The sequence below is a fragment of the Loxodonta africana genome, chromosome 11 (assembly GCF_030014295.1).
Source record: "Loxodonta africana isolate mLoxAfr1 chromosome 11, mLoxAfr1.hap2, whole genome shotgun sequence".
Lineage (NCBI taxonomy): Eukaryota > Metazoa > Chordata > Mammalia > Proboscidea > Elephantidae > Loxodonta > Loxodonta africana.
Window position 1 is genome coordinate 48,733,074 of NC_087352.1, and position 22,629 is coordinate 48,755,702.

The 22,629-nt window shown below is 40.7% G+C and overlaps 1 protein-coding gene across 4 annotated transcripts in view; it reads left to right on the plus strand.

Moving 5' to 3' along the window:
• The first annotated feature begins 5,385 nt into the window (after positions 1-5,385).
• The window catches only part of ALPK2 (alpha kinase 2), a 138,659-nt gene continuing 121,415 nt past the window's right edge, over positions 5,386-22,629 (plus strand). Inside the window, exons 1-2 of one of the 4 annotated variants that reach the window (XM_064294462.1) lie at positions 5,386-6,625; positions 6,914-19,238. The gene's annotated coding sequence lies outside the window, so the exon portion shown is untranslated. The remainder of the gene's footprint in view (positions 6,626-6,913; positions 19,239-22,629) is intronic. The other 3 variants (XM_003406707.3, XM_064294463.1, XR_010323444.1) reach the window with 3 other exon arrangements.

Sequence of the window (22,629 nt, forward strand, 5' to 3'; positions counted from 1 at the left end):
TTGAGCCAGTAAAGCTTCCATCCTCTGGCAATGAATCTGTGTGTCGGTAGGGGAATGCGTTCAAGTTCAGGCAGTTTTCAAGTCTGCCCTGATGTTTACTTTCTGCTGGGCCCTTTCATAAGAGTCCTTGGGTGGTGCAAATGGTTAATGTTCTTGGCTGCTAACTGAAGGACTGAAGGCTCGAGTACAACTAGAGGTGCCTTGGAAGAAAGGCCTGGCATTCTACTTCTGAAAAATCAGCCATCAAAAACCCTATGGGGTCACCATGAGTCAGAATTGTTCTTATAATTATTAAAAAAGTCTTAAAAAGGAAACTTTTATAACATGTATATTATATATAACATATTACAAATAATTAAAAAAAATAAATTGGTGTATGTTGTTTAACTAATTAATTTTAATTAGTATTTGTGAAATGGGGCCTATGGCTCAACATACAGATTTATGAATATTGGAATTTTGCTTCTGTTTTGAAAGCTGTAATACTTTTTGTAGTTGTTTTTAAACAGAAACTGAACCACCGAGATAACCGGTGACAGAATTTTATCTTGGAAGCTTGGATTTTTTTTTTTTCAGGTACTTCCAAAAATACCAAGCCAAACCCATTGCTGTCGAATTGATTCCGACTCACAGTGACCCTATGCAAGTAGAACAGCCCCATAGGGCTTCTAAGGCTGTAATCTTTATGGAAGCAGACTGCCATATCTTTCTCCCAACGAGCTGCTGGTGGGTTCGAACTGCCAACCTTTCAGTTGGCAGCCAAGCACCTGACCGCTGTACCACCAGGGATCCTTTTCAGATACTTAGGCTCTCATGTCTAGTTAGAAAGTGAGCAATTGAACTTTAATCTGGTTTTGATATTTGTGGTTTTAGGTAGCTGAAATACAGCACCTCAGGAACATAATGGATTAGATATTTCTATAAGGTGTCCTGTGAACCCAAGTGTCGTTTACAATTTTGATACTCTGGGAGAAAAAAAAAAATTTTTTTTTTCACTTGGGAGAAAATGAATTCCAAATTCCAAACAACGTTCATATGTTTGGAAAAATCCCTCTGGGATATATCAATTTGCATACAACTGTTTTTTTTATTGTATTTTGCAAGTATTTTTTTTACTTCGTATTCTTATAAAGAATTTTATAGAAATCAGTTACTAGAATGCAAAACACCGTGAGAGAACAGAGACTTATTTACATTCATATTTCATTCTCCTCTGTACTTGAGGGGGAAAATGCCCATTTACTCACCCTACCTGTGTGGCTGGTGTCCATTTTAAATATGGTGAACTGAATGAAGATTGCAAATGCATGACTTAGGTTATGTCCACTAAGCCAGGTACCACGCATAGTACAAAAAAATATAAGAGCCCCTTACTTTGGATACTGTTGTCTCTGACTCATGGGGGCCCTATGTGGTCAGAGTAGGACTGTGCATCATAAAGTTTTCAATGGCTGATATTTCAGAGGTAAATTGGCATGCCTTTCTTCTAGGGCAGCGCTGGGTGGACTTGAACTTCCAACCTTTCAGTGAGCAGCTGAGTGTGTTAACAGTTTGCACCACCAGGGACTCCTGACCTTGGACAGGGATGAATTGTTGTGAGAGGGAGAGGAAGTGTTCAGGGAACCTTCCCCAGACAGTGATAGCTCACTGCAGCTGGAGTGACCTGCCTACTTCTAGCTTGACCTGAGGACCCTGGCGGAACTTCTCATCTGACATGTGGTTGGTACTAAGCCTCGGCCAAGAATGTGCTCTGCTGTGATGGCATTACCACATTCATGCCATGCTTCATGAACATTCAAGGACCTTCTGTGTCAGGAGGTGTAAAATAAGTGGATAAACCCCTTACGTACCAGTGCAGGCCCTAGTGACGGGACTAAGTAGCAGCTTAAGAACATAGTGAATTTGCTTTAAGTGTTGCAGGTTAGTTAGGAACTGACTGGATCCCACTCCCTGGCGAGCCCATAGTGGCTGGTGAACCGAGCAGTACCCATTCATTTGTGAAGCCAAGAAAATTATAGTTGGAATTTTGGAAAAGCCAAAAGGCCTTTCAGAGAAGCAATTAAAAAATATCTGATACAAAAATGCATTTCAAACTCTCCTCCTTAGGATAAAGCTTATTTCTACCCAAAATGAAGTTTTTTTCCCATTCTTCTACAGCTTCAGAAAAATAGAGATTAATCAAATATATTTTCTTATATTTCCATAGTACTTTACTTGGAATGATGTTAAACATTTTTATGTTTTTACTTTTAATCACAAACATGCATTTGTTGATGCCATTGTTGTTGAGGTGGTGGTGGCTTACTGTTGAGTCAGTTCCAACTCATAGCGACCCTGTAGGACACAGTAGAACTGTCTTATAGGGTTTCCTAGGCTGTAAGTCTTTATGACAGCAGAGTGCTAGATCTTTTCTTTATGGAGCAGCTGGTGGGTTTGAACTACCAACCTTTTGGTTAGCGGCTGAATGCTTAGTCATTGTGCCACCAGGGCTCCGTAACCAAAAAAAAAAAAACCAAACCCACTGCCATCGAGTCGATTCCAACTCATAGCAGTTCCTTAGAGGGGCACAAATGTATACCCTCCTTTTTCTCTCCAACATCTTACTCCCTTCATCCTTCCCTTTGAATAATCATAAAAAATTCAAAACAGTGTCCTGGTCTAATTGAGTTTAATTCCAGGGTCTCTATTTCTGATTTTCTTCCATCCCTGCTCCCCCAAACCTAAGATTTAAACAGAAATTCTATGGCTGCATACTGATGAGATGAATAATAAAACAAATGCAGTAAATCCATCATTTAAAAAACCAAAAACTCTAGCAGCCCTAATTAAAAAAAAAAAAAATTTTTTTTTTTTTTTTTTTACAGGGCATAAATTCAATACAAACCGTAACTTACAATGCACAAACACCAAAAGATAAACTAGATAACTGGAGCTCCTAAAATTAAACACTTATGCTCATCAAAAGACTTCACCAAAAGAGAGTAAAAAGAGGACCTACACACTGGGAAAAATTTTTTGGCTGCGACATATCTGACAAAGGTCTGATCTCTAAAATCTATAGATACTTCAACACCTCAATAACAAAAAGATAAATAATATATTGAAAAAATGAGCAAAGGATATGAACAGACACTTCACCAAAGAAGAAGTTCAGGTGGCTAACAGACACATGAGGAAATGTTTGTGATCCCTAACCACTAGAGAAATCCAAATCAAAACTACAATGAGATACCATCTCACCCCAAAATTCCTGGCATGAATCAAAAAAAAAAAAAAACAGAAAATAATAAATGTTGGAGAGGTTGTGGGGGAGTTTGGAACTCTTTTGCACTGCTGATGAGAATGCAAACTGGTACAATCACTATGGAAAATGATATGGTGCTTCCTTAAAAAGCTAAAAATAGAAATACCATATGATCCAGTAGCCCCACTCCTAGGAATATATCTTAGAGAAATAAGAGCCATCACATGAGTGTTCATTGCAGCATTGTTCACAATAGCAAAAAGATGGAAACAACCTAGATGCCCATCAACAGATGAGTGGATAAACAAACTATGATACACACACACAATGGAATACCAAGCAACAATGAAGAACAACGATGAATCTGTGAAACATCTTACAACATGGATGAATCTGGAGGGCATTATGCTGAGTGAAATAAGTCAATCACAAAAGGATAAATACTGTATGAGACCACTGTTACAAAAACTCTAGAAAAGATTTACATGTTTAAAAAAAAATCTTTGATGGTTATGAGGGAGGGGAGAGATGGTAGACAAGTATTAACGTCGGTGAAAGGAAAGACAACAGACAATGTAGGGGAAGTCAGCACAACTTGACCAAGGCAAAGCATAGAAGTTTCCTAGACACATCCAAACACCTTGGGGGACCAAGTTAGTGGGGCTGAGGGCTGGGGACCACAGTTTTGGGGGACATCTAGGTCAATTGGCATAACATCATTCATAAAGAAAATGTTCTATATCCAACTCTGGTGAGTAGCATCTGGGGTCTTAAAAGCTTGCTAGCGGCCACCTAAAATACATCTATTGGTCCCATCACTTTCAGAGCAAAGGAGAGTGAAGAACACTAAAAATGCAAGGAAAATATCAGTCCAAAGGACTAATAGATCACATGAACCACAGCCTCCATCAGCCTGAGCCCAGAAGAACTATATGGTGCCGGGTACCACCACCAACTGCTTTGACAGGGATTACAATAGAGGGTTTTAGACAGAGGGAGAGAAAAAAGTAGAACAAAATTCAAATTCACAAAAAAAGACCAGACTTACTGGTCTGACAGAGACTGGAGGAACCCCCAAAACTATGGCTTCTGGACACCCTCCTAACTCAGAAGTGAAGCTACTCCCCAAGTCCACCTTTCAGCCAAGGATTAAAAAAAGACAGGCCTATAAAACAAACAATAATACACATGAGGAATGTGCTTTTTAGTTCTATCAAGTATATGAGGCCAAAGGGCAACACCTACTAAAGCAAAGACCTAGAAGGCAGGAAGGGACAGGAAACCTGGACAAACAGACACAGGGAACCCAGGGTGTAAAGGGAAAGGGGGAGAGTGCTGACACTTTGCAGGGATTGCAACGAATGTCGCAAAACAATCTGTGTATAAATTTTTGAATGAGAAACTAATTTGTGCTGTAAACTTTCACCTGAAACACAATTAAAATAAATAAAAACCAAAAACTCTCTGCTCCTTAGATTTTAAAATTTTACTAGGAGGAGAATGCTAGGAATTGGGGGAACTGGTCTTTCAGATTGTATGTGAGAAACAAAATTAAGTTCCACAATGAGTTTCAACTTTTCCCTTTAAGGACGCCCAGGCACACCTTTTGTAACACATCACATTTACATATTGTGTCGGACATTTGTTCACTTTTGGCTTTATCTGCTCCTGCTGTGTATGACAGTATTTGTTTATTCCTTCTCATCACACCTTTCTCCTCTCTTCACTCCCAACTAACTGAAAGTTGTTCTGTCCTCTGACCTGGATAAGGGCCTTATACTTTAAACAAAACCCGTTGATACCCACAGTAACAAAGACTTGGTAGTTTCTGCATTCTGTAGCATTTCGCAGATGCGTTCCCAAAGAGATAGTCATTGTTTTAGAGCCTCTTGCCTTTCAAAAATTTTCTTCTCATGTGAAGATAAAAGTGAAAGACGGAGCAAATCAACCCTATACTTTTGTTATATTTAATCATTATAGATAGTCATTTTTTTCTTGTGTAAAATTTCAGTCCACCAAGGTATCATGATGTAGACACTGTGCTGTGTCAAAACAACTTGCTTTTGAGGATTATAGTAGAAAGTGGATATTTACAGTTAGGTCCCTTTCAAAGTCACCCACTTTGAGGTGCTAATTTTAGCAGTCTCTGGGGAGTCTTAAGAGGTTTCTTTCTAAGCTGGGGGCTATCTATATTAAAATACTTCTGTAGCCAGGCACAGTAGTTACAGAATGATAGTTCTGGCTTCTCTGTGTTCTTTCTTGGATTTAGACAAAATTCAATGAACAAAATACCCACATTACAAAATCTACTTTGCCAACAAGAACGATCTTTGACCATTTGAAGCCACAGAGCCCATGGTATTTATTCTGTGGATTTCTTCAGGCCTCCCTCCCTTTTCTTCTTTCTTACTACTGTAGTGAAAATAGGACGTGTGCGTGTGAGTGTGTGTGTGTGGTGTATAAGAGAAACAAAGAGTGGAGAGAGAGAGTGTATGTGTGTGAGAGAGAGTGGACAGTGTATGTGTGCGTGTGAGTGAGAGAGTGGACAGTGTGTGTATGTGTGTGTGTTTGTGTAGTGTATAAAAGAAAGACAGCATGGAGAGAGAGAGGACTGTGTTGGGGGTGGGGAGGGAGGTTGACTGCCGCGAGGGGGGAGGAAGGGATCCTGCCTCGCTGTGGCTTCTGCTTTTCTCAGAGAACTTCCGAGGACAACTATCATACCAGTTCAAAATGAACAACATATGACTCTTATTTTCACCTCCCCTTCACACCCTCCATGGGTTTCCTACGTATATTTCAAATGTCTGATCCCCTAGCTATGAGAACTGGTTGTCTTACTCCTGCCTTAATCACTTCATTAAGCAGCCAGGTTTTACTTTTCTGAGAGGTGAGCAGCTGAACCTGAGGTCCTGCATGGGCTCTGCAGAGAGTTCCCGATCAGTGCTCGGTCAGTGACAGCCAGCCGTCTGGGTTTCATCAGCTCGCTGGGGCTGCATTTCACCAGGCCCCTGTGCCAGGGCCTCCCCAGCGTCAACAACAAGCGTCACACCTACTGCAGAAACAGCCCTCAAGTTTCATCACAGTGATGCTAAAAAATATTCTCCAGCTTCAGCAATGACCTAGTTCATTCAAGGGCAGGGGAAAAATGTTCTTCTTCCAGAACTTCCCCGGGCACAGAATTTTCCCTCTTAGGAAGGTCGGAGCTTTTCTGGAAACAGACCCAACTCTGCTTTGCCCTGTTCGTGGAAAAGACCCCGAGCCCTGTAACAACTCTGAATCTCTGTCCCAGGACTGAACCCCCAGTTAATGCCTCGCACACAGCCCTGGAAGCCCACACCGTGTCCGCCCTCCTATAACGGCTCTCAGACAAGGTACTGAAAAGTAAGTATGGAGACTTCGGTTTTTACATAAGGAATGGCTGTGCTTTAACTGTATAGCTGTTGACATTTTCTGCAATAGGGAACAGAGCAGATTGCTTCCTTATGACACGGAACAAGAGGAAACAATAGGGGCTATATGGGATATTCGGGTACCTAATATTTTTAAGTGGCCAAATTCTCATGGCCTTTTAGATGAAGTTCGTTCTGACCCTTTTTGAAAATTATTTATGTTTCCTTTTAATGTTTCTTTATTTTGTTGGACAATAATTAAAATAGTTTCTTTTCACAGCATGGCTGTCTCAACAATTAGAAAGAATATATCTGTAGGATGACTCCAAGAAGTGGTTTGCAAAGGCTGGTCTACCTTTGTTAAGTAACGTGGAAAACGGAGGTAACTCAGACCCCAGATACTTTTCCCTGAAATATTTGAGTATTTTAGTCAAAAGTGATTCCTTTTACTTGGCTTATCTGAGTGATGATTTAAAATCTCCACTTGCTGTGTAGACATCAGGATATCTTGTCTGACAATATAGGTGATGCAAGTTGCTGAAAAGCTATCAGACATTTCGTAATGGCTGATGCAAACATTGATCGAGTCGTTACACAGATTTTAAAAAAAAAATTGAAGGCAAAAAGAAAAAATAATCCATTGATAAAATGGCGCCACCGTCAAGTTCTGCTTTCATGAAATCTAAACTTTAAAACCACTGATTAAAGGTGTAAGTTACAGATATCTGGCAATCGTTTAAAAGTAGATGAAAGAGCAGCATTTAGAGCTGCTTCTGCTCTAATTATTTCCTTTCTATACCCTTTACCTCAAGTAAAGCTAGCTTTCATTTTTGGAGATGAATTAGCCAGGAATGACAATTCAGTCTTACTGCTCCAAACATGTGTGAGACATTTTATAACAGCAGACCAGCTAAGGTAAATTGAACAAACATTTAGGCTGTGATGTTTCTGAATTGAAACTCAGGATGTTGTGAGCAAACTTCCGAACTGACATATTGACACATCCTATATTAAAAGGCCCTGGAGGCTAATAAATATGTTCAGATACTTGAAATCAAGATTTAAAACAAACTAAATGTATTGGAGCTCCCAAATTCCATTGCTCTTTTGAGTTTTTATAAAACATTCGCTCACAATTTGGAGAAGATTTTTAGGTAGGATAGAATTCCTCTTTTTTATCACCTGAAGCATTTTTGTTTTTTTTTCTCCTCCCAACTTAATCAGTTTTTAATAGTGCTGTGCATGCTTACATGTTGATATCAGCCTATGTAAGGAGGATGCAGGAGCCCTGGGGATGCAGTGGTTAAAGCGCTCAGCTGCTAAACAAAAAGGTTAGCAGTTTGAACCCACCCGCCTCTCTGTGGGAGAAAGATAAACACAGTCTGCTTCCATAAAGATTTACAGCCTTGGAACCCTATGGGGCAGTTCTACTCTGTCTTATAGGATTGATATGAATCGGAATAGACTCCACCGAGGTGGGTTTGGTTTTGGTTTTTAAGGAGGGTGCGGAATCCCTGGGTGGTGCACACAGTTAACAAGCTTGGCTGCTAATGGAAGGGTTGGAGGTTTGAGTCCACCCAGCAGCACCGTAGAAGAAAGGCTTGGTGCTCTAATTCTGAGAAATCAGCCATCGAAAACTCTATGTAGCAGAGTTCTGCTCTGATACACATGAGGTTGCCATGAGTTGCAATCTGCTTGACATCAGCTGGTTAAGGAGGGTGCTGGTGAATTTCCTAATCTGGGCGGATGTGACAGGAAATAGGATGGTGTGCAGAAAAAGACACAGGCTTTTAATTCTGATCCGGAATCAACTCCTGACACGCTTTTCAACCTGTTTGAACCCTGGTTTTATCTGTAAAATGAAGATAAAAGTATCCACTTTGACAGGCTTGATGAAGGAATTAGAAGAGTAAATATACCAAAAGTATTCATCACATAGTAATTTCTCAGCAAAAGTTAGTTTGTCCCCTTGGCTAATTAAAAACCTGCTCTCTCCTTTTTTCGCTAACGCTTCAGAATGCTTTCATAATACAAACTGTACGAAGTAATAAAAACTATCCATTATTGACATCAGTGCAGTGATTAAACAAAAACAGCACAGAAAGTTAGTTTTTTTTTTTTTCTGTTGTGTCTTAGATAAAAGTTTACAGAGCAAATGAGTTTCTCATTAAACAATTAACACAGAAATTATTTTGTGACATTGGTTGCCAACTCCACGATGTGTCAACACTCTCTCACCTTCTTCACCCCGGGTTCCCAGTTTTCCTGCTTTCTCATCTTTGCTTTTGGACTGGTATGCCCATGTAGTCTTCTATACATAATTGAACTATGAAGCATGTTCCTCACATGCGTTGTTGTTTGCCTTATAGACCTGTCTCATCTTTGGCTAAAGGGTGAACCTCAGGAGGGACTTCGGTACTGAGTTAAAAGGGTGTCCAGAAGCCATACTCTTGGGGTTTTTCCAGCCTCTGCCAGACTAGCAAGTCTGACAGAAAGTTAGATTTTTTGAGGAAAATTCTGTACTTAGAAAACAGTGTGTTTGAGAATAAAACTTTAAAAAAAAGTATTATATAGTGAAACGTGCAAAAGCCAGAACCTGTGTAAGGCGGAAACGTGTCAGAGAAGGAAAGCTCAAATACTTTCCACAAAACAACTGGTAGAAAAGTGGAAAGACTGCACTCTGTCAAAAGTGGAAAACCTCCAAGACCCAGAAAAATAAGGCAATCCTGTTGAGTTCTGGCTTTCACAGGTTTCACTATATTTTAGAATGTATCCACGATAAATAAGGAAAATATTTTTGCCTAAAAATAGTTGATGGTGTGCTTGTTATATAAAAAGAGCCATAAGAGGTTTATCAAACTCATCTGAGAATGCTTTTTAAAAAAATTGTGGTAAATACATACGGAACAAAACATTTGACATTTCGACAGTCGTTACATATACATTGTACATGTACAGTGTACTTTGTGTTCATCATGTTGTCTAACCATCACACTTATCTGTTCCCAAATTATACCATTGCCCTTAACAGAAGTTCAGTATGCTCTAAGCATTGAGTCCTCCTTTCCTCCTCCCTACTGCCTGCCCCTGATAACCACTAATAGACCTTGGTCTGTAGTCACAAAAGGACAAATATTGTATGATCCCACTTACATGAAATATCTAGAATAGGCAAGGGTATAGAATATGTATTTGAATACATATCAATACCATATTTAAATGAATTTTCATGAATCCATAGGAATGGAAGGTAAGGGTATAGCTATACCTACAAGATAATGTCTGCGATTATTACGAAAACTAAGGCACAGGCCTAGGTTTTCTTCAAAGATTATAGTTGAGCTTTGCATTGATTCTCTTTTGGCTTAAATACAGACATTGTAGAGTGAAGGGGTAGGAATGGCAGCAAGAACTCTGAAATCAACTAGCTATTGGTGGCGCTGAGCAGACTTAGGAGCTGGGCATGCCATCTCAGGAGTGGTGTCATTCCTAATCCAGGAGTCACACTGTGGGCTGGAATGGGAGGCCAGTGATGGAGGGTCACAATTAACAGAGTGCTCCCTTGTTCTGAGTGAAGGCAAGTTAGGCACCGGAGGGGGCAAATGAGAATCACCAGCAGGGCTCATGGGACACCTCCAAAGAATCTTACCAGACACCTTTCTTATTGTCTCTCGTTGTCTGTACTGAGATATTCCACAGCTTTGCCCAGGCACATCAAAGTAGCTTGACAAATTCTTTGAGTTACTGGTAGTTTCACATTCTAGAAGCAACCTGGAGCCCTGTTATGTTGGCCTTAATTCTGCCAAAAGGAAAATGCAGAAATGTAAAGAAACCTGGGAGAAAGTGACTGAGCCATCTTCCGGTTGGCAAAAGTGAAGGAATAGACAACCACCCTACCTGAAAGAAAGAACATTTTAAAACGCTTAGTGCTGTCCTTGGGGTTTCTGCAGATTCACACCCACATGGCAGGGCCTGAATGGAGAAACTGCCTGGGAGGCTGTGGACACCAGGTTGACAAGACTTTCCGTTCTGGATTTACGACATTATACCACTTCAGGGCTGACCCTTCCATGCTGCTACCGCATATCTGCCACCTCACAGCTCACACGCACTACTAATCCCTTGATCTTCACCCTACTCTTAGGTGACCAGGCCATTTTCTCTTCCATCACTAGTTTAAGACCTTCCTCTCATCCAGAGTTTCAGATTCTGAAGGTCCCAAGAATGTGCATTTCTTGCAAGTTCTCAAGTGATGCTGATGGTGCTGGTTGGGGATCCCACTCTGAGAACCACTGCTCTAGCCATTTATTCTGCCTGCAGTTCCTGAAGGAAACTATTTGTTCTTTTCAATCACTAAACATGCCTACTCAGAGATCGAAGGCCCAGCCACAAGCTGAGAGTGGAGTGGTGAATACCAAAGATAAGCCAGACCATATCCTGCAGGCGAACAGCTTACAGTCTACATTTGTGTAGAAGATACACAGAGAGTGGGGAGGGTACACTGAGGTGAGCCGTCCATCACTTAGGAGGGGCTGTCTTTTTCCAGCTGAGGATATCAGAGGAGGTTTCAAGGATAAGCTAGCATTTGAGCTGGGATTTGAAATCGGAGGTGTTTGAACATACAGAAATGGAAGGTGGCCCTTCGGTGTAGAGGAAACAAATGAACAAAACAAAAACATGGAGAACAGAAAGAAATAGGGTATTTATGGAAATCAGAAATGAGTTTGGTTGCCAAACAAGAGTTTAGCCTAACTAGTAAAGATTGTTGAGCATTGTGCTCTTTTTTTAAAAGAGCTGTCTCTATGGAATAAAATTGACAGCAACAACTGGAGAGGTTAAAGAAGAAACTTAGGGGGCAGTGAGTTCATATTAATGGTGGAGGAATAACTTGGAAAAGGAAGGTGAGAATGATTGCACAACTGAAGAATGGAATCAATGTCACTGAGCTGTACATGTGGACATTGTTGAATTGGCGTATGTTTTGCTTTGTACATTTTCGACGACAGTATCAAACACAATAAAATAAATCATTAAGAAACAAAGAAATGGGTTTCATTGGGCTAGGCTTTCCACCGTTCTGCCTTGCTCTTTCTTGCGGAAGCATTCTTTGATTAAGCCGTCTGATCGTTAAGGCTTTTATATCTGTCTGTAACTGCGTAAAGGCATGAATGACATAGGAATCTGGAATGGAGAGTCAGTAGTGGGAATTTCAGGGGTCATTGGCTGGGGAAGAGAGGATGTGAGCGCTGTTGGGGTGCTTTCCAGAAGTATCAAAAAATGCAACCCCAACTACCTTAAATGATAACGGGGATTTACAAGCAGTCTAGTCTGGCCCCTGACTCTATTTCTCGCGTTTCTTGAACTCTGCTCTTCTCTGTTTTGGTTTCACCCTCAGACAAGCTTTCACACAGTTTCAAGATGGCTACCAGCCTCTCCTAGGGCCGCTTGCTTTCTTTTTCACGTTCAGGAGAGAGTAAAAGACCTATCTTTGCGCTGAACGCCTTTTGGGAATGCGATGTGCTGATTGGCTTAGATCTTGGTTAGTGAACCAGTCACTGAGCTCAGAGTACGGGTCAGTTTAGACCAATCAGAGCCCACGAAGGAGTACAGGTTGTGGTCAACCAAAGCCGAGTCTCAGGCTGCTGCTGCAAGATGAGTGAGGGGTCGGGTGGAGTTGCGGAGGAGGGCCAAGCGTAACGATCATTGTAGGAGATTTTAGATATTTTGGAGAAAGGCTTTTAAAGTCATACCGTCTCTTCCCTTAGTCATAAGGTTAGCCATAGGAAGCGTTCATACTTTAAATATTTAGTATGAGCCTGCTTTAAAGTTAAACCCATATCAGTTAGAATATTCTCTCAGAGAATAGTCCTGCTTCTGAATGGCATAAACCCTTGAACACAGTATAATCCCTCAAGGCTCTTTTCATTAAATGGGGTGTTCCTTGTCCCTAAAGTACACTTTATTTACGAAAAAAGATTTAAAAATTCTTCAGAAAATAAGGCAAATTGAGGCCATATACAAGAAATTTTCTGCTAGGCTGACTGGGTTGAAGGATGAAGGAAAAAGTGGAGCAGAGGTACGACTGACACTCTCTCCTGGACCTCTTCCCAGGTCCCCACAACTGACTTTCACAATAAATCCAGGCTCAATTAATGACACCCAGAGTCGGTTTTATTCTTGGTGATTATAGGGCAGGGAATGAGACAGAAGAGAACCTAAGATTTTCCAGGTCCTCCCCTACACTGGAAACCCTGGTGGTGTAGCGGTTAAGAGCTATGGCTGCTAACCAAAAGGCTGGCAGTTTTTGAATCCACCAGGTGTTCCTTGGAAACCACATGGGACAGTTTGACTCTGTCATACAAGGTCACTATGAGTCGGAATCAACTCGACAGGTTTGGGTTTTTTCGCCCCCGCCCCTCCATACTGGTTGATGGCTGAAACTCCACAGGGTTTCACCTCTTAGACTCATATTTTAAAAACATTCTCCAAAGGGGGATAATGGGGGCAGTAGTGGTTCAGTGGCAGAATTCTTGCCCTCCTTATGGGAGCCCCAGGTTTGATTCACCCCTCCAATGCGCAGTGGAGGTTTGTGTGTTGCTATGATGCTGAACAAGTTTCATTGGAGCTTCTAGACTAAGAGGACTAGGAAGAAAGGTCTGACGACCTATTCCAGAAAATCAGTCAATAAAAACCCTATTTCTGAAAATCAGTTAATAAAAACCCTATAGATAGCAACGGTCCAATCTGCAACCAATGATGCCAATGGAGCAGGATTGGGCAGCACGTCATTCTGTTGAAGGACAAGAGCAGGAGGAGCCAGAGGGAGATTTTCTTTGCCACACAAAGTTCTTAGCCAGACCCTGATGAAACATTTTTAGACTGGACACGACAGTCAGCCTATGAAATTCAAGTTCAAACCAAAGTGATTTTAATGAGCTCATGGAAGTTCGTTTCATTGCACTATCGTCAACTCTGTATACATTTACAGCATCATAAATGTTCTTCTCTTCTTTGTCCTTACCCTGAGAGAGGACAAGGATAAGATAGGCAGGGGAAAGCACCTTTCAACAGAAAAACTGGAAAATCAGAATCAAGAAACCTGGGCTTTGCCACTAACAAGATGTGCCACCTTGGAAAAGTTACTTAGCCTCTCTGTTTTTCAGGTGGTTTCTCGAATATAAAGTCAGGGAGGAAACTAAACTCTCTGTCAGGTTTCAAGAAGACTTGAGCTGTTTTTTTAGTCCTCCATTAAAGAATTGGAAACCGCCACATATTTTAAATGTCAGAGGAGAGGAGGATACCAATGGGAGGAAGACTGTATTACATCTGAAAAAAAAAAATCAAAACAAATCCAGAACAGCAGCAAGTAAGCTCAGCATTCCCCATATTATGTGCTGGGTGCGCGCTGTCTGGCACATAGAGCTGCTCGCTGCTAATATTTAAAAATAAAATTTTATTTGTTTATTAGGTTGTTGTTGTTATTAGTTGCCATCAAGTCGGCTTCGACTTATGGTGGCCTTTTGTGTAACAGAACAAAACGCTGCCCAGTCCTGCACCATCTTCATGATTGTTTATTAGGTATCATGTATAAATCCAAAATACTCAGAGGATATGCAGAGACAGTCACGGTCCTCGACTGGTATCCCATCCTTAGCCCAGACACTTAGGTCTCCTCTCTGGGGGCAACCAGGTTACCGGGTTCTTGTGTATTTTCAGAGCATTCTATGTATAAATAAGTGTACGGGAAGCATACTTCTTTTTGTGTGTGTTGTAAAAGTGATACCATACTCTGAACCCTCTTTTATGCCTTGCTTATTTCACTTAACGATATATCTTGGAGATTATTCCATATCAGTGCATACATAGCTGCCTGATTCTTTCCCATGACCAGTGCTGTTAAAAAAAAAAAAAAATCTATTGTATGGATATACTGTAACCATCTTCCTATTGTGGACATTTAGGTTGTTCCAACCTTTTGGAGCCCCGGTGGCACAGTAGATAAGAGCTCGGCTGCTAATCAAAAAGGTCAACAGTTCAATTTCACCAGCCACTCCTTGGAAACCCTATGAGTCAGAATCGACTCGATGGCAATGGGTTTCCAAACTTTTGCTATCATAATCAGTGCTTCAATGAATACAGTTGGTGCTTGTCTTAATTATCTAGTGCTGCTATAGCAAAAATACTGTAAATGGATGGCCTTAACAAACAGAAATTTATTCTCACAGTTTAGGAGGCTAGAAGTCCAAATTCAGAGTGCCAGATCTAGGGGAAGGCTTTCTGTCTCTGTTGGCTCTGGAGGAAGGTCCTTGTCTCTTCAGCTTCTGCTTCCTGCTTCCTTGGAGATCTCCAAAAGTTTTGTTTTCTGCCTTATCCCATCTCCCCTCTGCTAGCTTGTTTAATCTCTTTTATATCTCAAAAGAGATTGACTCAAGGTACCTCCCATTAACGTAACAAAGAAAATCCATTCCCAAATGGGATTATAACCTCAGGCATAGAGGTTAGGATTTACAGCACGTATTTTGGGGGGACATAATTCAATCCATGACAGTGATCATTAAGTATTTATCTCCTTCTTGCTCCTATTTTTTTTTTAAATTAAGTTGATTGAGGCATATTTTGCATATCATATATTTCACCTTTTCCAAGTGTTTAATTCAGTGATTTTTTTTGAAGTAAATTTTCTAAGTTGTGCAACCATCACCACAGATCAGTTTTAGAACATTTTCATCACGCTCATGCACATTTATGGTTATTACATGTCCCTCCCCCATGCTCCTTGGCCTGGCAACAACTAGTCTACTTTCAGTTTCTATAGCTTTGCCTCTTTTGCGTATTTCATACAAATAAAGTCATAAAATATGTGGTCTCTTGTGTTTAGCTTCTTTTACGGAAGATATTTTTGAGTTTCATCCATATCGTCCCATGTATCTGTAGTTTGTTTTTTTTTATTGCTCGGTAGTATTCCATTGAATGGCTATACCACATTTTGTTTGCCATTCAACAGTGGATGGATATTTAGGTTGTTTCCAATTTATGGCTATTATGAATAATGCTACTGGGAACGTTGGTGTATAATTCTTTGTGTTGATATATGTTTTCATTCTCTTGGGTAGAACCTAGGGGTGAACTGCTGGGTCACATAGTAGAATTTAAGTTTAACTTCTTAAGAAACTGCCAAACTCTTTTCTAGAATGTCTGTACCATTTTACACTCCCAGCAACAACGATTCTTGGCATCTTTCCACATTCTCACCAATATTTGGCTGTCTTTTTTACTGGAGCCATTCTAGTGGGTGTGAAATGCTATCTCACTGTGGTTTTAATTTGCATTTCCCTCATGACTAATGACACTGAGCATCTTTTCATGTGCTTATTTTCTTACCTCTGTGTTGCACATGCAACCCTAACCATACTCAAGGAAGAGCACATTGTTCGGTCTCGACAAACCGGAACTCATTTCCCAGCTCTGCCCTTTGCAGGCCATGGGGAATTAGTCTTGTTATATTAACCCTCTGAAGTTACTTAAGCTTCCAAGTCATTAAGAACAGCAACACGGTAGCTTTGCTGTGAGGACCAAATGTGAGAGGTATATGAAGTGCCCAGATAGTGCCCACATAGTAGGCACTCATTACCTGTTAGTTGACACCCAGCATGCCCTCCTTCCCCATTTCCAGAACCCATCTTGGGGGAGGGTTGCTTTCCCCTCACTAACATGGGGTTGGGGATTAAGTGATAGTGGGTGTGGTGTCCAAATCCACAGCAACTCAGATGATAAATTCCAGAACGCACTTGACGTTGAATTAGACTGGCTAATCAGAACTAATCCCTCCTATCCCCAGTGATGAAGCACTCTGCTGGCTTTCCTGGCAGCTCCAGAAGAGCGGACACCCATTATCTGCATGTGGGCCACCAGTGCTCCCTAGACCCTTCAAACTGATGGCAGGCTTCCTGCTGACAGCAGTCAGCCACAGGGTATCTGTGGGACAAAAAAAAACGGATTAGCCAAAATAAAACTTGGCATCATTAGAGGGCTTTCAGGGTTCAAAGAATTCTTCTATAGCCTCTTACTTGTTCTGCACTGACTTAAGAGAAAGATATTATTTTTGTAATTTTGCTGAAGTTAAACCCAAAGCCACTAATAGCAGCTAACACTTATGTAAGGCTTTCTATACTACTGAGAATTGCTTTATACATACTGACTCACTTAATTTCCTAACAACCAAGTGAAGTAGGAACTACTATTATCGTAGTTTTACAGATGAGGAAACTGAGGCAGAGAATGATAAGCTAGTAAGTGGCAGAGCTAAGATTCAAACCCGGGCAGCATGGTGCAGGAATTCATGCCCTTCTTCACCACACCATTCTGAGACTCTGTTAAAGGCCCTGCCCATTTTTTAGTATCTAGTAAAATGTAATTTGTGAATACTCTTCCATCCAGCAAATCCATTTTTTGGCATCTAGTCTAGAGAACCACTATGTACTCAAGAAGGCACATACCAAGAAGTCCTTTGAAACACATTTGTAAATCTAAAAAACTCCACCCAACCTATACATCATCAATATAAGAACAGATAAATTAACTGTGGTACTGCCATACTATGTCCCTGGGTGGCACAAATGATTAAGCACTTGGCTACTAACTGAAAGATTGGTGATTTGAATATACCCACAGGCACCTAGGAAGAAAGGCCTGGTGATCTACTTCCAAAAGATCACAGCTATTGAAAACCCTGTGGAGAACAGTTCTACTCTGACACACACGCGAGGTTGCCATGAGTCAGAATCAACTTGACAACAACTGGTTTGGCCACACTATGGAATACTAATATGTAACAGTTTTTAAAAAATGGATTGGATTGATTGTGTAAGATTGCTAAAACTGATTATTAAGTAGGAAACCCTGGTGGCGTAGTGGTTAAGTTCTATGGCTGCTAACCAAGAGGTCGGCAGTTCGAATCCACCAGGTGCTCCTTGGAAACCGTATGGGGCAGTTCTACTGTCCTATAGGGTTGCGATGAGTCGGAATCAACTCGACGGCAACAGGTTTATTAAGTAAAAGAAACCAATCTCATAACAAGTATATATAATTTATACCATACATACAACAAAATTACATGTATTTTAGAGGTCTATATATGTAAATGAATAGGAGAATGTCTGGAAAGATACCAAATCCTTCCTCTGGGGAAAGTACTGAGATTGAGGGATGGTACTTCCAAGAGACCTTGCCCCTTCTGTGGATTCTTAAGGATGTGCATGTATCCATTTAGAATGTGTATCATTAAAAGCAAATACAAAATTGAAAAACAAAGAAACTTGTCCTAGATCACACAGCTAAACAGAAGGCAAATCTGCATTCTTTCTAGTTAACACATTGTCTCTCCAAGGGTGTCTGAGAAGCCCTCCATTTGCATGGTGCCCTCACTAATACCAATAATTCAATATTGATTAGTCATCTCTAGTAAAGAAGAATAAACCTGTCGTCAAAGGTTCTCACCTTTAGAGGAAGCCATGAAACATGAACCACGTCCTGACCGAACTGTCCTTTCCCTTTCCTGAGTATAGTCAGTACCCCGTGGCTGTGAAATGTGGTAAACGAACTACATGAGTCAAATACTGCACCTTTCTCAGTATTTTAACATGTGAGACAGCACTGTCAGGAAGCAGTCACCTGGGGAGGAGTCACAGATGACACATAAGGCCCTTAACATTTAGCCCAATTCTTGGAAGCTTCATTTGTTTTTTCTTCCTCCTCCATCAACAGCAGCGGACGCCAAGAACGGGCATGGGAGGAGCCATGCCTTGTAAATTACTGTTACAGGTGAATATTATACCAGAATTAAAAAAAAATTTTTTTTAATTTTTTCGTTGTTGAGAATATACACAACAAAACATACACCAATTCAACAGTTTCTACATGTACAATTCAGTGACATTGATTACATTCTTCGAGTTGTGCAACCATTCTCACCCTCCTTTTTTGACTTGTTCCTCCACCATTAACATAACTCACAGCCCCTTAAGGTTCCTATCTAATCTTTGGAGTTCCTGTTGTCATTTTAATTCCGTATAGATTTTAAAACAGCATAATGCTCAAGGCAGACATTTTTTTTTACTTACTAAGTTATTGTTTGGTTTTAAGAAGATATCATGGGATATTTTTGGTTCAATGTTTAAAGATTATCTCAGGGCAATAGCTTCAGGGGTTCATCTACCCCCCATGGTTCCTGGATATATGGAGTCCATGAAAATTGCAAAGTCTATTCAGCATTTTTCCCCTTTTGATCAGGATTCTTCTATGGAGTCTTTGATCAAAATGTTCAGTAATGGTAGCTGGGCACCATCCAGTTCTTTTGGTCTCATAGCAAAGGAGGCAGTTGTTCATGGGGGCAATTAGCCACACATTTCATATCCTCTGCCTATTCCTGATTCTTCTTCTTTCTCTGTTGTTCCAGGCTAATAGAGACCAATTCTTGTGCCTTGAATGGCTGCTTCAAGCTTTTAAGACCTATACCAGGAGAACTTCTTAGACATAAACTGGAACATCACTTAAAAAAAATCATTGTGGTAACCCACAGCAGAAAAGGAAATTGTCTGCTAAACCAGGTGATGTCTTTCGTTAAAGTGTTACCAGTTATGTAAGAGATTCAACTAGGCAATTTAGACATGTTATTCTAATCCTTAGAACAAATAAGCTTTATTATCCCCTTTAACAGATGAGGAAACAGGTTCAATACCTTACCCAGGTAAATGCAGAGCTAACTGTAGATTCATCCTTGGCAGGTGACAAAACCTAGGTTTGTTCCACAACCTATGATGCCTTCTGTTCAGGAGAGGGTTTTCCAGCCACAGAAGCTTCTTTCCTGGTCTTCACCTACTTATTTGGGTAACTCTTCTAAGAATGTAGAGAGTCAGTGTAGTCATCCCTCTTTCCCCAAAATTTCTCTTAAGAAGTGTTGCAGATTGGCACTAAAAAGGAATGAATTACTGATATATGCCACAACACAGAAGAACCTTGAAAACAGTATGCTAAGTGGAAGCAGCCAGTCACAAAAGGACTACATATTGTTTGATTCCACTTATGTGAAATGTCCAGAATAGGCAAATCCATAGAGACCGAAAGTAGATTAGTGATTGCCTAGGGATTAGTGAAGGATTCTATGGGGAAAATATTAAATGACGCAGGAACATCAAAAGAAGATGGAAGGAATACACAGAGTCATTATACCAAAAAGAATTAGTTGATGTTCAACCATTTCAAGAGATGGCATATGATCAGGAACTGATAGTACTGAAGGAAGAAGTCCAAGCTGCTCTGAAGGCATTGGTGAAAAACAAGGCTCCAGGAATTGATGGAATATCAATTGAGATGTTTCAACAAACAGATGCAGCGCTGGAGGTGGTCACTCGTCTATGCCAAGAAATACGGAAGACAGCTTCCTGGCCAACTGACTGGAAGAGATCCATATTTATGCCTATTCCCAAGAAAGGTAATCCAACCGAATGTGGAAATTATAGAACAATATCATTAATATCACACACAAGCAAAATTTTGCTGAAGATCATTCAAAAACAGGTGCAGCAGTATATCGACAGGGAACTGCCAGAAATTCAGGCCGGTTTCAGAAGAGGACGTGGAACCAGGGATATCATTGCTGATGTCAGATGGATCCTGGCTGAAAGCAGAGAATACTAGAAGGATGTTTACCTGTGTTTTATTGACTATGCAAAGGCATTTGACTGTGTGGATCATAACAAATTATGGATAACATTGAGAAGAATGGGAATTCCAGAGCACTTAATTGTGCTCATGAGGAACCTTTACATAGATCAAGAGGCAGTTGTTCGGACAGAACAAGGGGATACTGATTGGTTTAAAGCCAGGAAAGGTGTGCATCAGGGTTGTTTTCTTTCACCATACCTATTCAATCTATATGCTGAGCAAATAATATGAGAAGCTGGACTATATGAAGAAGAATGGGGCATCAGGACTGGAGGAAGATTCATTAACAACCTGCATTATGCAGATGACACAACCTTGCTTGCTGAAAGTGAAGAGGACTTGAAATACTTACTGATGAAGATCAAAGACCACAACCTTCAGTGTGGATTGCACCTCAACATAAAGAAAACAAAAATCCTCACAACTGGACCAATGAGCAACATCATGATAAACGGAGAAAAGATTGAAGTTGTCAAGAATTTCATTTTATTTGGATCCACAATCAACAGCCATGGAAGCAGCAGTCAAGAAATCAAAAGACACATTGCATTGGGTAAATCTGCTGCAAAGGACCTCTTCAAAGTGTTGAAGAGCAAAGATGTCACCCTGAAGACTAAAGTGCGCCTGACCCAAGCCATGGTGTTTTCAATTGCATCATATCCATGTGAAAGCGGGACAATGAGTAAGGAAGACCGAAGAATTGATGCCTTTGTATTGTGGGTTGGCGAAGAATATTGAATATACCATGGACTGCCAAAAGAATGAACAAATTTGTCCTAGAAGAAGTACAACCAGAATGCTCCTTAGAAGCAAGGATGGTGAGACTGTGTCTTACATACTTCGGACATGTTGTCAGGAGGGATCAGTCCCTGGAGAAGGACATCATGCTTGGCAGAGTACAGGGTCGGCGGAAAAGAGGAGGACCTTCAACGAGGTGGATTGACACAGTGGCTGCAACAATGAGCTCAAGCATAACAATGATTGTAAGGATGGCTCAGAACCGGACAGTGTTTCGTTCTGTCGTGCACAGGGTCGCTATGAGTCGGAACCGACTCAACGGCACCTAGCAGCAACAACAGGATTAAGGAGGGTGGAGAGAGAGGGAGGGGTGGAAATTGGGGGTGAAAGCATTACCCCTTTGGGGTAGTGAGAATATTCTAAAGTTGATTGTGGTGATGGTTGCACAACTCTATGAATACACTAAAAGTCATTGAAATGTATACCTTAAATGGGTATCTTATATCAATAAAGCTGTTTAAAGAAAAAAAGGAAGTGTTGCAGAGACACTGGCATTACTACTGGTCAACAAGCCAGATGAGCTGATATTTCCAACTTGAAGCCACACTTTTTTTCTTTTTTTCAATATATTTTTTTAAATTGTACTTTTTTTTTTATTAAAAAAAAATTGTACTTTAGATGATGGTTTACAGAACAAACTAGTTTCTCATTAAAGTTAGTACACATATTGTTTTATGACATTGGTTAAACACCCCACGACATGTCAATACTTTCCATTCTTAATCCTGGGGTTCCCTATTACCAGCTTTCCTGTCCCCTCTTGCCTTCTAGTCCTTATCCTGGGCTGTTGTGGCCCTTTAGTCTTCGCTTTGTTTTATGGGCCTGTCTAATCTTTGGCTGAAGGGTGAACTTCAGGAGTGACTTCATTACTGAACTAAAAGAGTCTCTGGGGGCCATACTCTCAGGGTTTCTTCAATCTCTGTAAGGCCAGTAAATCTGGTCTTTTTTTTTGAGTTGAAGTTTTGTTCTGCATTTTTCTCCAGCTCTGTTCAGGACCATCTATTGTGATCCCTATCAGAGCAGTCAGTGGTGGTAGCTGGGCACCATCTAGCTATACTGGACTCAGTCTGGTGGAGGCTGTGGTAGATGTGGTCCATTAGTCCTTTGGACTAATCTTTCCTTTGTATGCTTAGTTTCCTTCATTATTCCTTGCTCTTGAAGGGGTGAGGTCAGTGGAGTATCCTGGATGGTCACTCACAGACTTTTAAGGCCCCAGATGCTACTCATCAAAGTAACATGTAGAACATTTTCTTCATGAACTATGTTATGCCAGTTGAGCCAGATGTTTCTCAAGACCATGGACCCCACAGCCCTCAGCCCAGCAATTCAGTCCCTCAGGGAGTTTGGATGAGTCTATGGAGCTTCCATGACCTTGTCTTGTACAAGTTGTGCTGGCTTCCCCACTACTGTGTACTGTCTTACCCTTCACCGAAGTTATCACTTATCTATAGTCTTTCAAGTGTTTTTCTATCTCCA